Source organism: Bombina bombina, chromosome 6, assembly GCF_027579735.1.
Source record: "Bombina bombina isolate aBomBom1 chromosome 6, aBomBom1.pri, whole genome shotgun sequence".
In the NCBI taxonomy this organism is placed as follows: domain Eukaryota; kingdom Metazoa; phylum Chordata; class Amphibia; order Anura; family Bombinatoridae; genus Bombina; species Bombina bombina.
Genome location: NC_069504.1, coordinates 433,457,379 through 433,474,050, shown reverse-complemented (window position 1 = coordinate 433,474,050; position 16,672 = coordinate 433,457,379). Strand labels below are relative to the sequence as shown.

General features: G+C 37.6%; 1 protein-coding gene across 1 annotated transcript in view; it reads right to left on the bottom strand.

Annotated features, from left to right (window-relative positions):
• Nucleotides 1-16,672, bottom strand: part of PDLIM4 (PDZ and LIM domain 4) — a 294,388-nt gene that overhangs the window by 212,352 nt on the left and 65,364 nt on the right. The gene's annotated exons all lie outside the window — the stretch shown is intronic.

Genomic DNA, 16,672 nt, shown 5'->3' with positions numbered 1-16,672 from the left:
AAGGTATATATTACAGGGATAACTAGAAAGTTCACCTTCAAATAATTGCTTAATGTTTGTGAGATTGTGCCAGATTGTATCAATAGAAACATATAAACACGGATATTGACGGCAGTATAAACTTATCTAGTTTGTAGGATAGCCTTATGCTTGTCCCATGCATTTTTAAAGTCCCCCACAGTGTTTGTCGCTACTACCTCTTGAGGAAGTTTATTTCATAAATCAATCACTCTTTCTGTAAAGAAGTGCTTCCTCAAATTACTCCTGAATCTACTACCCTTTAGCTTGAGATCATGTCCCCTTGTTCTTGAATTTTCCATTTTATGTAAAATACCCACAGCCTCAGTTTTACTAAGCCCTTTAACGTACTTGAAAGTTGCTATCATATCACCTCTTTTCCTTCTCTCCTCTAAGCTATACATATTTAGCTCATTGAGCCTATCCTGGTAAGTTTTATTTTTCAGACCATGTACCATTTTGTAGCACTCCTTTGCACAGATTCAAGTTTGTTAATATCCTTCTGAAGATATGGCCTCCAGAACTGCACACAATACTCAAGATGAGGCCTAACTAATGATCTATAAAGTGGCATAATAACCTTACTATTTCTGCTGCAAATACCTCTACCAATACATACAAGTATTCTGCTAGCCTTACTCGCTGCTTTACTACATTGTTTACTAAGGCCTAGATTTAGAGTTCGGCGGTAGCCGTCAAAACCAGCGTTAGAGGCTCCTAACGCTGGTTTTGGGCGCCCGCTGGTATTTGGAGTCAGTGATTAAAGGGTCTAACGCTCACTTTTCAGCCGCGACTTTTCCATACCGCAGATCCCCCTACGCCATTTGCGTAGCCTATCTTTTCAATGGGATCTTTCTAACGCCGGTATTTAGAGTCGTTTCTGCAGTGAGCGTTAGAGCTCTAACGACAAGATTCCAGCCGCCTGAAAATAGCAGGAGTTAAGAGCTTTCTGGCTAACGCCGGTTTATAAAGCTCTTAACTACTGTACCCTAAAGTACACTAACACCCATAAACTACCTATGTACCCCTAAACCGAGGTCCCCCCACACCGCCGCCACTCGATTAAAATTTTTAACCCCTAATCTGCCGACCACGACCTACGTTATATTTATGTACCCCTAATCTGCTGCCCCTAACCCCGCCGACCCCTGTATTATATTTATTCACCCCTAACCTGCCCCCCACAACGTCGCCGCCAGCTACTTACAATAATTAACCCCTAATCTTCCGACCGCAAATCGCCGCCACCTACGTTATCCCTATGTACCCCTAATCTGCTGCCCCTAACATCGCCGACCCCTATATTATATTTATTAACCCCTAATCTGCCCCCCTCAACGTCGCCGACACCTGCCTACACTTATTAACCCCTAATCTGCCGAGCGGACCTGAGCGCTACTATAATAAAGTTATTAACCCCTAATCCGCCTCACTAACCCTATCATAAATAGTATTAACCCCTAATCTGCCCTCCCTAACATCGCCGACACCTACCTTCAATTATTAACCCCTAAACTTCCGATTGGAGCTCACCGCTATTCTAATAAATGGATTAACCCCTAAAGCTAAGTCTAACCCTAACACTAACACCCCCCTAAGTTAAATATAATTTTTATCTAACGAAATAAATTAACTCTTATTAAATAACTTATTCCTATTTAAAGCTAAATACTTACCTGTAAAATAAATCCTAATATAGCTACAATATAAATTATAATTATATTATAGCTATTTTAGGATTAATATTTATTTTACAGGCAACTTTGTAATTATTTTAACCAGGTACAATAGCTATTAAATAGTTAAGAACTATTTAATAGTTACCTAGTTAAAATAATAACAAATTTACCTGTAAAATAAATCCTAACCTAAGTTATAATTAAACCTAACACTACCCTATCAATAAAATAATTAAATAAACTACCTACAATTACCTACAATTAACCTAACACTACACTATCAATAAATAAATTAAACACAATTGCTACAAATAAATACAATTAAATAAACTAGCTAAAGTACAAAAAATAAAAAAGAACTAAGTTACAGAAAATAAAAAAATATTTACAAACATAAGAAAAATATTACAACAATTTTAAACTAATTACACCTACTCTAAGCCCCCTAATAAAATAACAAAGCCCCCCAAAATAAAAAATTCCCTACCCTATTCTAAATTAAAAAAGTTACAAGCTCTTTTACCTTACCAGCCCTGAACAGGGCCCTTTGCGGGGCATGCCCCAAGAATTTCAGCTCTTTTGCCTGTAAAAGAATAAATACAATACCCCCCGCCCCCCCAACATTACAACCCACCACCCACATACCCCTAATCTAACCCAAACCCCCCTTAAATAAACCTAACACTAAGCCCCTGAAGATCTTCCTACCTTGTCTTCACCATCCAGGTATCACCGATCCGTCCTGGCTCCAAGATCTTCATCCAACCCAAGCGGGGGTTGGCGATCCATAATCCGGTGCTCCAAAGTCTTCCTCCTATCCGGCAAGAAGAGGACATCCGGACCGGCAAACATCTTCTCCAAGCGGCATCTTCGATCTTCTTCCATCCGGTGCGGAGCGGGTCCATCTTGAAGCAGGCGACGCGGATCCATCCTCTTCTTCCGATGTCTCCCGACTAATGACGGTTCCTTTAAGGGACGTCATCCAAGATGGCGTCCCTCGAATTCCGATTGGCTGATAGGATTCTATCAGCCAATCGGAATTAAGGTAGGAATTTTCTGATTGGCTGATGGAATCAGCCAATCAGAATCAAGTTCAATCCGATTGGCTGATCCAATCAGCCAATCAGATTGAGCTCGCATTCTATTGGCTGTTCCGATCAGCCAATAGAATGCGAGCTCAATCTGATTGGCTGATGGGATCGGCCAATCGGATTGAACTTGATTCTGATTGGCTGATTCCATCAGCCAATCAGAAAATTCCTACCTTAATTCCGATTGGCTGATAGAATCCTATCAGCCAATCGGAATTCGAGGGACGCCATCTTGGATGACGTCCCTTAAAGGAACCGTCATTAGTCGGGAGACATCGGAAGAAGAGGATGGATCCGCGTCGCCTGCTTCAAGATGGACCCGCTCCGCACCGGATGGAAGAAGATCGAAGATGCCGCTTGGAGAAGATGTTTGCCGGTCCGGATGTCCTCTTCTTGCCGGATAGGAGGAAGACTTTGGAGCACCGGATTATGGATCGCCAACCCCCGCTTGGGTTGGATGAAGATCTTGGAGCCAGGACGGATCGGTGATACCTGGATGGTGAAGACAAGGTAGGAAGATCTTCAGGGGCTTAGTGTTAGGTTTATTTAAGGGGGGTTTGGGTTAGATTAGGGGTATGTGGGTGGTGGGTTGTAATGTTGGGGGGGGGGGTTTTGTATTTATTCTTTTACAGGCAAAAGAGCTGAAATTCTTGGGGCATGCCCCGCAAAGGGCCCTGTTCAGGGCTGGTAAGGTAAAAGAGCTTGTAACTTTTTTAATTTAGAATAGGGTAGGGAATTTTTTATTTTGGGGGGCTTTGTTACTTTATTAGGGGGCTTAGAGTAGGTGTAATTAGTTTAAAATTGTTGTAATATTTTTCTTATGTTTGTAAATATTTTTTTATTTTCTGTAACTTAGTTCTTTTTTATTTTTTGTACTTTAGCTAGTTTATTTAATTGTATTTATTTGTAGCAATTGTGTTTAATTTATTTATTGATAGTGTAGTGTTAGGTTAATTGTAGGTAATTGTAGGTAGTTTATTTAATTATTTTATTGATAGGGTAGTGTTAGGTTTAATTATAACTTAGGTTAGGATTTATTTTACAGGTAAATTTGTTATTATTTTAACTAGGTAACTATTAAATAGTTCTTAACTATTTAATAGCTATTGTACCTGGTTAAAATAATTACAAAGTTGCCTGTAAAATAAATATTAATCCTAAAATAGCTATAATATAATTATAATTTATATTGTAGCTATATTAGGATTTATTTTACAGGTAAGTATTTAGCTTTAAATAGGAATAAGTTATTTAATAAGAGTTAATTTATTTCGTTAGATAAAAATTATATTTAACTTAGGGGGGTGTTAGTGTTAGGGTTAGACTTAGCTTTAGGGGTTAATCCATTTATTAGAATAGCGGTGAGCTCCGATCGGAAGTTTAGGGGTTAATAATTGAAGGTAGGTGTCGGCGATGTTAGGGAGGGCAGATTAGGGGTTAATACTATTTATGATAGGGTTAGTGAGGCGGATTAGGGGTTAATAACTTTATTATAGTAGCGCTCAGGTCCGCTCGGCAGATTAGGGGTTAATAAGTGTAGGTAGGTGTCGGCGACGTTGTGGGGGGCAGATTAGGGGTTAATAAATATAACATAGGGGTCGGCGATGTTAGGGCAGCAGATTAGGGGTACATAGGGATAACGTAGGTGGCAGCGTTTTACGGAGCGGCAGATTAGGGGTTAAAAGTGTAATGCAGGGGTCAGCGATAGCGTGGGGGGCAGATTAGGGGTTAATAAGTGTAAGGTTAGGGGTGTTTAGACTCTGGGTACATGTTAGAGTGTTAGGTGCAGACGTAGGAAGTGTTTCCCCATAGGAAACAATGGGGCTGCGTTAGGAGCTGAACGCTGCTTTTTTGCAGGTGTTAGGTTTTTTTTCAGCTCAAACAGCCCCATTGTTTCCTATGGGAGAATCGTGCACGAGCACGTTTTTGATGCCGGCCGCGTCCGTAAGCAACTCTGGTATCGAGAGTTGCATTTGCGGTAAAAATGCTCTACGCTCCTTTTTTGGAGCCTAACGCAGCATTTGTTTGAACTCTCGATACCAGAGTTAAATTTATGGTGCGGCCAGAAAAAAACCCGCGGAGCGTTAACAGCCCTTTTACCGCCGAACTCCAAATCTAGGCCTAAGTTTTAAATCATCTGAAATAATAATTTCCAAGTCCTGTTCCTCATCTGTAACAGTCAGTAAAGTGTCATTGAGTCTGTAATTAACATTTGGATTTTTCTTCCCTAATTATTTTACACTTTGCTGTGTTAAACTTTAGATCCCAGTCGTTTGTCCAATCGTCCAATTGTTGTATATCACTTCTCATTTTGTCTACCCCCCCCTGGAACATCCACTCTGTTACAAATTTTTGTATCATCTGCAAACAGACATACTTTCCCCTGTAGCCCTTTGCTGATATCACAGATAAATATGTTAAACAAAACAGGCCCCAGAACTGACCCCTGAGGAACACCACTAGTAACAGCCCCCTCTGCTGAATGAACTCCGTTTACTAAGACACTTTGTTTTCTGTCCTTAAGCCAGCATTCCACCCAGTTCACAATTTTTGAATCTAGACCAAGAAGATACAGTTTGTGAATTAGTTTATTGTGTGGGGCGGTGTCAAATGCTTTGCTGAAATCTAGATATGCTACATCAACTGCTCCACCCTTGTCTAATACTTTTGTTACATAATCAAATAAGTCAATTAGATTAGTCTGACATGATCTCCCTGAAGTAAAACCATGCTGATTTTGGTCCTCTAAATTGTTTGTCTTTATGTCAGTCCTAATTCTTTCTTTTAAGAGGCTTTCCATTAATTTCCCTACTACTGAAGTTAAACTAACTGGCCTGTAGTTACCAGATTCTTCTCTACTGCTCTTTTTTGAAGAGGTATTACATTTGCTATTCTCCAATCATCTGGGACAGCTCCTGTTAATAGTGACTGATTAAACAGATCAGTTAATGGGACAATTATTAACATTTATTTTTGATAATGCTAACAAAACCTCACCCTCTGTAAAAAGATTACTGTTAAGCTTGTTTCTATTTTTCGTAACATCCCTTAATGTAGACATTGTATCTTCACAATCTTTTGTGAAAACAAAACAGAAGTAATCATTGAGAAAGTCTGCAATCTTCTTATCTCTTTCTATTATTCTACCATCAACTGATTTCAATTTTACTATTCCTACCTTATTTTTTCTTCTTTCACTGATATATCTAAAGAATGTTTTGTCCCCATGTTTTACTGACTGTGCTATCTTCTCTTTTGCATGAGCTTTAACCTTCCTAATTAACTGCTTAGTGTTTTATTGTTGGAGTCTCTATATTTTCATATCATCATCTGCTTGTGTGTGTCTGTAATTTTTATAAGCTATCTTTTTTGTCTTTACAACATGTGCTACTTCTTTGGAAAACTAAATTGGTTTCCGCTTTCTTTTACTTTTACAGACATGTCTAATACAGTGTGCAGTTGCATCTAAAATGGCACCTTTCAAAAATTCCCACTGTTCTTGAACCCCTCTAATAAGAGTTTTCACTTTTAAATAGTTTTTTAAGTATTCTCCCATTAATGAAAAATCTGCCTTCCTAAAGTCTAAAACTTTTGTTTTAGTCTGGATGGACAGTTCCTGCACATGAATACTAAACCAAACAGATTGATGATCACTGGATCCTAAGTTCTCACCTACAGACACATCTGAAACTGTATCACTGTTTGTAAGTATTAGATCTAATATTCCCCTAGCAGAGATTCAATAATATAGCTGCTTCTAGCTGATCTAGCAGAAGGAATCTTCCAGTCTATATCTGGCAAATTAAAGTCCCCCAGTACTATAACCTTACCCTTCATGGTCATTTTGGTTATTTCTTCTAATAACAGTTTGTCCAGTTTTTCATCCTGCAATGGAGGCCTATATACAACCCCTATTCTAAACACATTTTTATCTCCAATTTCCAAAGTCACCCAAATACTTTCCCTCTCATCATTTGTTCCTACAATTTCAGTAACCTTTATATTTTCATTTACATACAGAGCAACTCCTCCACCTTTCTTTCCTACTCTGTTCTTTTTAAATAACCTGTATCCAGGTATGACTCTGTCCCAGTCATGCAAATCATTGTACCATGTTTCTGTTATAGCTACTAAATCCAAGTTGTCCCTAGGCATTATTGAAATGAGTTCAGGTAATTTATTTCCTAAGCTGCGAGCATTTGTGCTCATGGCACAAATAATTTTTCTACTAGAATTTATAGAATTGTTACTTGGACTAACAGTTTTGGCATGCTGTGGGGGGCAGGTGGATATATTAATTCTACCCCCTTTATTAGTTTAAATGATTTCTAATAAAGCATTTGAACTCCTTTCACAGATACTCTGTTCCTTTAACATCCAAATGCAAGCCATCTCTCCTAAATAACCTAGTATCTTTCCAACCAGAGCTATAATGGCCAATAAAACCAAATCCTCGTTCCCTGCACCACTTATCTAACCAAGAATTAAATACGTCTTGAAAGTCATCAATTTTAAACTTAAACTCTTGTGGGATCTTACAGTTATATCTATTAACTGATTAATTATTTCACTTCTATAGTCACCATAGTTCTGAAGCATTAGGACACTTCCTTTGTCAGCCTCCCTTATGACCAAATCGTAATTCTCCTGTAATCCTTTAAGTGCTTGTCGTTGTTCATATGTCAAGTTGTTACGTACTGTACCTTTCTTCAGTCGCTGATTGTCAACCAATTCATCTCTATTCTAGAAAAGGTATTGATGCTAGGATGATTACTTTTCGGGTCAAATCTGCCCTTTCTGCAAAATTCTCTTGAATTATCTATATTTACACTAAAATACTCCTTTAATCGTACTGTCCATTGAAATTTATACATATCAACATGTAAAGAAAAATCATCTTCATGTGTAATATATATATATATATATGTTTGTATATCAGGATATTAGTAGCTGTATGTTTTATATAGATATTGATTCACCATGCAAAGTGGCAGACAAACTTCATATTTGTCCTGAAATTTCTGTGTTTCTCACTTTGTTTTCTCTTGTCCAGGGTTTTAGTTAAAATTGATAGGTAGTGATAACATTCTATTTGTATAAAAAACATTGAGATAGACATTTATTTTAATTTTTTACCTTAAAATAAAAATGTGTATTTTTTAACATTATATGAATTTAGCAGCCTCAACATCTTCTATTTGTCAGCTTCAGATTTTGATTGTTTACACCTTTTTCAGTTCCCATGTTAATAAATTGTTTTATGTTGATAAAAACAAATGAAAATATGTTTCAATTAATTTCAAACTTTAATTCAGCTGTCCCCAACATACATAGTGACTCGTAGGCCCTGAAAAGAGAAGTTGGTAACAGTTTTCCTGTATCTTGTTATTGCTGTCCACTCTTTGAGAATCCACTGTAATGGTTTTGCTCTTGTGCCACATTTAAAGAGTGTTTGTGTAGGGATATGCATTATTTGTTAAAATAAGTACAGTTTAATTGTATAATCAGCAAAAGCATAATCAAAAAGACAACCCAATAACACTACGACAAGAGGGTAAAAAACTGTGTAGGAAGTGTTTTATCCACAGACCATTGAGGAAGGTACCCCACTAAAAAAGAGGTCCTTGGGCAGTTGCCTATATTGCCTAATTAGAAATCCAGTCATAAACACAGAAAGCATTGCAGTCTGCTGGGAGTAAAGGCGATAATGGACAAAGTGTGTTGAAGCAATTAGCAAAATAAACTTTGGATTATATACATGAAAGTGTTTATTTAACCAGCTAATGGTTAAAACGTATTTTACTATCTAAATATGACTAAATGTTAAAGTAATCTATTGAGGACATCAATCTAAACACTCAACAAGTATATTGAGTAAACAAGAATTATGTCTGTGGTTAGTAGTGTCATCACTCTTAACAGCAGACACCCCCATGTATTCAGTGTGAATGATTGAGATGTTATGGACCACTGAATACAGGCCGCTGCCTAAGGCATTTATTGCAAACTAAATAGTTTACCTGTGCAACTTAAAAATGTAAAAAAATAAACAAAAATAAAAAAACACTAGTCAATAAACAAAAAAAGAAAAAGCACTTATAGTAGTAGAATAAAGATTGTTCAATACTGAACCATAGCACTTAATCATACCCACACAGTGGGGGATATTTATCAAAGCGTCAATCTCGGTGCATTCACTGGTGTCAATACGCTTGCCAGACATCGCTGCCGCGGATCCACATACGATACACTTATTTATTAAAAAACGTCAAAAACACGTGCGTCAAGTACGTCGCGATGAGCATCGGACTGTTGTTAACTAACAGTCCTCGATGTCGCATTTATTCGGGTTTTTCCCAACTTTATTTATACCGTTTCATTACTGTCCATGACAAGCACATTTCTCTAAAGCTACTCTTTTATTTTTCATCTGTTAATGTCCAAGAAATAGCTACATTTATACCTCAGCAAACAATATCTTATAGAAAGTTATTTTTATATTTATTTGTTATATGATACTTTCACATAAATTAATGTGTATTTGTATTTCTAGAAGTCATGATATGCTTTTATCTCATGGATTTCTTTTTATAAATGATTATTAATGCGAGAATTTGAACATATATCAATGCACATACTTGTGTGTATATATATATATATATATATATATATATATATACATATATATATACATATATATATATATATATATGTGTGTGTGTGTGTGTGTGTGTGTTATGTCAGAAATCTTTTGCAAACATATTTACATGTCCCTAAATTAATTTTTTTGTTCTAAGCAATGTTGTCTTTCATATCTCTGTGTTTATTTATACCACTATATGTATATAGTGTAAATGTATTATTATTCTGAGCAGGAATAATTGTGAATATAACATGTAATCAGGGTATCATATGTATTGGGCCAGTTTTCTCTCTGTACCTTTGTAACCCCTCCTGATTGCAATCTACTTTTAAAAAACACCCCTACACAGGTGTTATAAAATGGGCTGGCACATAAGATGACATTTCTTATTGAAAAAGAAATTCAACAGAAGGAAGAAATACACTGAAAATAGCATGACAGTAAAGAGGTGATTTAAATTTCTGCTATATCTGATTCATGACAGTTTAATGATAGGTGGGCTATCCCTTTGAGCTATCAGCTTAAGATTATATTGAATCAAACATCAATTCGAATTTTAAAATCATTGTCTAAAATATTACACTGTGTGTCCTAATGTCAGCATCAATGTTTATCTTTAATACTAATTTCACATATACATACTTTCAAAGTATAATACACAATGTAACAAATGGCACTTACAAGTTCCGATGAGTGATCAATGACACAATTATCGAGCAATTTGATTCGTTAGTGATAGTTTAAAATGTATATTTGAATCACATTGGCTGATGTCATAAATCATGTGATTATGCATATTCCAATCAAAAGTGGTTGAAAAATTCACTATTGTGTGGGTTGTTTAGGAGTTTGCGTCATAATTGGTGCTAAAAGTGTTGCGTTAAATTTGGTGCGAAGTGGAGAGTTGGACTTGTATTGCATGGCTTAAACATGGTGCAAATAGATTTTCTCAAAAAAAAATAAAAAGGAAGTTAGCTATATTATGTTGTGTATGTATTAATTTTTATCTCTATATCTATTAGTGCAACAAGTTTGGGGCAAAACTTTGCTACAAATTTGGAGAAATAATATTGTCCCCTTGCTTTGTAATGAGAGACAAAGTTGTAGCATAATCCATAAGTAGTCATGTATTTTTCATTTTTATCCCTATATCTACTAGTGCACCAAATGTGGAGTAATAATATTGTTTGATTTAGAAAGGGTATACAATTTTAATAAAGTTTATAATTTACTTTTATTATGTAATATACTTCATTCTCTTGCAGCATCAAACATAAGCTTTCTGTGTATTTAGACTCCCATTGAGTTCTAAGGCATCCGCGGCCTCAAGGGTGCCGGATTGAAAACTAGGGCCTAGATTTGGAGTTTGGCGGTAGCCGTGAAAACCAGCGTTAGAGGCTCCTAACGCTGGTTTTAGGCTACCGCCGGTATTTGGAGTCATTCAAAAAAGGGTCTAACGCTCACTTTTCAGCCGCGACTTTTCCATACCGCAGATCCCCTTACGTCAATTGCATATCCTATCTTTTCAATGGGATCTTTCTAACTCCGGTATTTAGAGTCGTGTCTGAAGTGAGCGTTAGAAATCTAACGACAAAACTCCAGCCGCAGAAAAAAGTCAGTAGTTAAGAGCTTTCTGGGCTAACGCCGGTTCATAAAGCTCTTAACTACTGTGCCCTAAAGTACACTAACACCCATAAACTACCTATGTACCCCTAAACCGAGGTCCCCCCACATCACCGACACTCGATTACATTTTTTTAACCCCTAATCTGCCGACCGCCACCTACGTTATCCTTATGTACCCCTAATCTGCTGTCCCTAACACCGCCGACCCCTATATTATATTTATTAACCCCTAATCTGCCCCCCACAACGTCGCCGCCAGCTACCTACACTTATTAACCCCTAATCTGCCGTCCGCACGCCGCCGCCAGCTACATTATAGCTATGTACCCCTAATCTGCTGCCCTAACATCGCCGACCCCTATATTATATTTATTAACCCCTAACCTGCCCCCCACAACGTCGCCGCCACCTACCTACAATAATTAACCCCTAATCTGCCGACCGCAAAGAGCCGCCACCTACATTATAGCTATGTACCCCTAATCTGCTGCCCCTAACACCGCCGACCCCTATATTATATTTATTAACCCCTAACCTGACCCCCACAACGTCGCCGCCACCTACCTACAATAATTAACCCCTAATCTGCCGACCGCAAAGAGCCGCCACCTACATTATAGCTCTGTACCCCTAATCTGCTGCCCCTAACACCGCCGACCCCTATATTATATTTATTAACCCCTAATCTGCCCTCCCTAACATCGCCGACACCTAACTTCAATTATTAACCCCTAATCTGCCGACCGAATCTCGCCGCTATTCTAATAAATGTATTAACCCCTAAAGCTAAGTCTAACCCTAACACTAACACCCCCTAAGTTAAATATTATTTAAATCTAACAAAATTAATTAACTCTTATTAAATAAATTATTCCTATTTAAAGCTAAATACTTACCTGCAAAATAAATCCTAATATAGCTACAATATCAATTATAATTATATTATAGCTATTTTAGGATTAATATTTATTTTACAGGTAACTTTGTATTTATTTTAACCAGGTGCAATAGCTATTAAATAGTTAAGAACTATTTAATAGCTAAAATAGTTAAAATAATTACAAAATTACCTGTAAAATAAATCCTAACCTAAGTTACAATTAAACCAAACACTACACTATCAATAAATAAATTAAATACAATTCCTACAAATAAATACAATTAAATAAACTAACTAAAGTACAAAAAATAAAAAAGAACTAAGTTACAAAAAATAAAAAAATATTTACAAACATAAGAAAAATATTACAACAATTTTAAACTAATTACACCTACTCTAAGCCCCCTAATAAAATAACAAAGCCCCCCAATATAAAAAATGCCCTACCGTATTCTAAATTACAAAAGTTCAAAGCTCTTTTACCTTACCAGCCCTGAACAGGGCCCTTTGCGGGGCATGCCCCAAAGAATTCAGCTCTTTTGCCTGTAAAAAAAAACATACACTACCCCCCCCCCAACATTACAACCCACCACCCACATACCCCTAATCTAACCCAAACCCCCCTTAAATAAACCTAACACTAAGCCCCTGAAGATCTTCCTACCTTTTCTTCACCTCACCGGGTATCACCGATCGGTCCTGGCTCCAAAATCTTCATCTAAGCCCAAGCGGGGGCTAGACATCCATCATCCGACGGCTGAAGAAGTCCAGAAGAGGGTACAAAGTCTTCATCCTATCCGGGAAGAAGAGTAGATCCGGACCGGCAACCATCATCTTCCAAGCGGCATCTTCTATCTTCATCCAATGAGGACCGGCTCCATCTTGAAGACCTCCACCGCGGACCCATCTTCTTCCGACGACGACTTCCCGACGAATGACGGTTCCTTTAAGGGACGTCATCCAAGATCGCGTCCCTCGAATTCCGATTGGCTGATAGGATTCTATCAGCCAATCGGAATTAAGGTAGGAATATTCTGATTGACTGATGGAATCAGCCAATCAGAATCAAGTTCAATCCGATTGGCTGATCCAATCAGCCAATCGGATTGAACTTGATTCTGATTGGCTGATTCCATCAGCCAATCAGAATATTCCTACCTTAATTCCGATTGGCTGATAGAATCCTATCAGCCAATCGGAATTCGAGGGACGCCATCTTGGATGACGTCATTTAAAGGAACCGTCATTCGGCGAGTAGGCGTCGGGAGAAGAGGATGTTCCGCGTCGGATGGAACATGATGGCTCCCGAAGAAAGAAGATTGAAGATGCCGTTGATAGAAGACTTCATCCGGATCATGGACCTCTTCAGCTCCCGCTTGGATGAAGACTTCATCCGGATCATGGACCTCTTCAGCTCCCGCTTGGATGATGACTTCAGCCGGATCATGGACCTCTTCAGCCCCCCACTTGGGCTTGGATCAGGACATCGGAGGAGCTCTTCTGGATCGATCGGTGAACCTGGTACGGTGAAGATAAGGTAGGAAGATCTTCAGGGGCTTAGTGTTAGGTTTATTTAAGGGGGGTTTGGGTTAGATTAGGGGTATGTGGGTGGTGGGTTGTAATGTTGGGGGGGGGTATTGTATGTTTTTTTTTACAGGCAAAAGAGCTGAACTTCTTGGGGCATGCCCCGCAAAGGGCCCTGTTCAGGGCTGGTAAGGTAAAAGAGCTTTGAACTTTAGTAATTTAGAATAGGGTAGGGCATTTTTTATTTTGGGGGGCTTTGTTATTTTATTAGGGGGCTTAGAGTAGGTGAAATTAGTTTAAAATTGTTGTAATATTTTTCTTATGTTTGTAAATATTTTTTTATTTTTTGTAACTTAGTTCTTTTTTATTTTTTGTACTTTAGTTAGTTTATTTCATTGTAGTTATTTGTAGGTATTGTATTTAATTAATTTATTGATAGTGTAGTGTTAGGTTTAATTGTAACTTAGGTTAGGATTTATTTTACAGGTAATTTTGTAATTATTTTAACTATTTTAGCTATTAAATAGTTCTTAACTATTTAATAGCTATTGTACCTGGTTAAAATAAATACAAAGTTACCTGTAAAATAAATATAAATCCTAAAATAGCTATAATATAATTATAATTTATATTGTAGCTATATTAGGATTTATTTTACAGGTAAGTATTTAGCTTTAAATAGGAATAATTTATTTAGTAAGAGTTAATTAATTTCGTTAGATTTAAATTATATTTAACTTAGGGGGTGTTAGTGTTAGGGTTAGACTTAGCTTTAGGGGTTAATACATTTATTAGAATAGCGGTGAGCTCCAGTCGGCAGATTAGGGGTTAATGTTTGAAGTTAGGTGTCGGCGATGTTAGGGAGGGCAGATTAGGGGTTAATACTATTTATTATAGGGTTAGTGAGGCGGATTAGGGGTTAATAACTTTATTATAATAGCGGTGCGGTCCGCTCGGCAGATTAGGGGTTAATAAGTGTAGGCAGGTGGAGGCGACGTTGTGGGGGGCAGATTAGGGGTTAATAAATATAATATAGGGGTCGGCGGTGTTAGGGACAGCAGATTAGGGGTACATAGGGATAATGTAAGTAGCGGCGGTTTACGGAGCGGCAGATTAGGGGTTAATAATAATATGCAGGGGTCAGCGATTGCGGGGGCGGCAGAATAGGGGTTAATAAGTGTAAGGTTAGGGGTGTTTAGACTCGGGGTACATGTTAGAGTGTTAGGTGCAGACGTAGGAAGTGTTTCCCCATAGGAAACAATGGGGCTGCGTTAGGAGCTGAACGCTGCTTTTTTGCAGGTGTTAGGTTTTTTTTCAGCTCAAACAGCCCCATTGTTTCCTATGGGGGAATCGTGCACGAGCACGTTTTTGAGGCTGGCCGCGTCCGTAAGCAACTCTGGTATCGAGAGCTGAAGTTGCGCTAAATATGCCCTACGCTCCTTTTTTGGAGCCTAACGCAGCCATTCTGTGGACTCTCAATACCAGAGTTATTTTAAAGGTGCGGCCAGAAAAAAACCAGCGTTAGATACGCGGGTCGTTACCGACAAAACTCTAAATCTAGCCGTAGGTATGCTGCTTTGGAATAGACGCGAGCGTACCTTTTAAATGTTTGATAAATTGTGAAAAGGGTCAAATAGTGTTGAATGTGAATTCGAAACATCTGTAATTACGCAAGCATCGATCTGCATCGGATTGAGCATATATTACATCACAAATTTCAACATTTGACAATCTTGACGCTTTGATAACTACGGCGGATCAATCTCGTGACAAAAACGACGCGGGATTCAAGCGTATTTTCAGTTGACGCTTTGATAAATATCCCCCAGTTTTTCTACTACTGATTGGCATTCTGGGTTGAGAAACGAAAGTAAGTTCTTGTAATAAATCCCAGCAGACAATTTTTAATGTGTTTTGGTTTATAGATCATGTCAATCTTCCAGTACCTCACCAGGAGTTAAACAGTGGGGAAAAAATGTTTAAAAACAAAATGGTCTAATGAAATGGTAATTTTGTGAACAGACTTTTTATGTGCTCATTTTCTGAGGCACCGGCTCCTACTGAGCATGTATAAGAGATAACAATATATTCATATATGCATTTGTGATTGGTTGATGGCTGTCACATGACATAGGGAGCTGGCAAATGGAGAGAAGTTTTGAAATTTGTCAGAAAAATATCTACTACTCATTTAAAATTCATAGTAAGTGATACTACATAGTCTATTTAGTATGCATGTGTTGATTTTACAATTCAACTGTATTTAATGGCCCATTTAAAGATCAGTGACTCACTGGAAGCTGCAGGAATTAGGCTGATTTGGGAGGATTTGTAGGAGAGAGATGCAAAGTAGCTGTGGTTTATCCATAAGCTTTTTTTGTTATGACTGGTGGGCAAAGGGAAATGCAGGTGCTGGTTACTTAGTCAGGAGCTGTAAAAGCTATGCCTGTATATGGCACAGATATTTCCCAGAACAAAGGTAGCCACTTCCAGTAGTGTGGTTGCTTCTGGAACATGAGGGAACACATGATGAAACTGCATCATACAAAGCAAGCCAATAATCAGGGGGTCTCTATGAATGCAAATCTAGCATGTGGACTTTGGGGGTAATTTCTAGTCACCACAGTGACATGGCAACCATTGATCTTACCAGAGTTGATAGAATGTAACACTAGAATGCTATACCATGATTAAATTAGATTTTGTTAATGCTTTATTTTAAAAAATGGATAAGAAGAAATAGAAGTAGCAAAATTGCCAGATTTCTATATAGATGTATGATGGAGATTCAAAATCAGTAAGGAAAATAACTAAGTGATATGTTAAGGCAGGGCTTGACAAATTTGTTCAAAATCTTGGAGCCAGCCAATACATTTAGGAGCCAGAAACGTTTGGCTATTCACATGTATAAATTATATTTATAACATTCCTCAAATAGAGACAGTCTCCCTGTCTTTTTCAATTCATTATATGTTATATTATATATATTTATATATTAATTATACACACACACACATATAATAACCCAATAAATAATGTATTCACCGATGTGAGGCCTTAAAAAATTTCCAGCCAAACCAAGCTAAATTTTAGGTGCCATGGGTGTCTTGAGGACTTATAAAGCAAATCGAAGGAACCACATTGGTAATATGCAGTTCTTAGAATAGCTATTATTAAAAATACAAGGTAACTTAAATACATGTACAATATA